Source organism: Penaeus monodon, chromosome 14 (assembly GCF_015228065.2).
Source record: "Penaeus monodon isolate SGIC_2016 chromosome 14, NSTDA_Pmon_1, whole genome shotgun sequence".
In the NCBI taxonomy this organism is placed as follows: domain Eukaryota; kingdom Metazoa; phylum Arthropoda; class Malacostraca; order Decapoda; family Penaeidae; genus Penaeus; species Penaeus monodon.
This window is the reverse complement of record NC_051399.1, coordinates 48095447-48095876: the sequence shown is the minus strand read 5'-3', so window position 1 is coordinate 48095876 and position 430 is coordinate 48095447. Positions and strand designations below refer to the sequence as shown.

Below are 430 nucleotides of genomic sequence, written 5' to 3'. Positions count from 1 at the left end.
TGGGTACATGCCCGGCCTTGTAGCCTCGTACCTGCGGGAACCTCGAGAGCAGGTCATTTGGCCGAGGAACCGCGACATCTGTCTACGTCAACCGCGGCCGCATTTCCCCCCAGCTTGCTTCATTAGGCGCCGTGCTTCGTTTTGTGTCTGTCTATCTGTCTGTGTCTTTAGAGACAGACACACATCATCATCATCCTCGTCTTCATCTTCAATATCAATATTAATGAGTATTTCGTAAAGATCTTTTTTTGTACACGTGAAGCATTATACCACGTCATACAAAAACGTAGTGAACAGGTAATAGCATTTGGAGCACACACTGCAGAGTTACTGTTTTCAAACCAGGTAACAAATTCTCTCACTGGAATCTCTTTTCTGGTCTCTCTTGCACTCTCTCTTGGGAGAGGGAAAGGGAAGAGAGAGAGAGAGA

At 46.5% G+C, this 430-nt stretch overlaps 1 pseudogene; it reads right to left on the bottom strand.

Annotated features, from left to right (window-relative positions):
• The window catches only part of LOC119580743, a 2390-nt pseudogene extending 2333 nt beyond the window's left edge, over window positions 1–57 (bottom strand).
• Window positions 58–430: the final 373 nt, after the last annotated feature.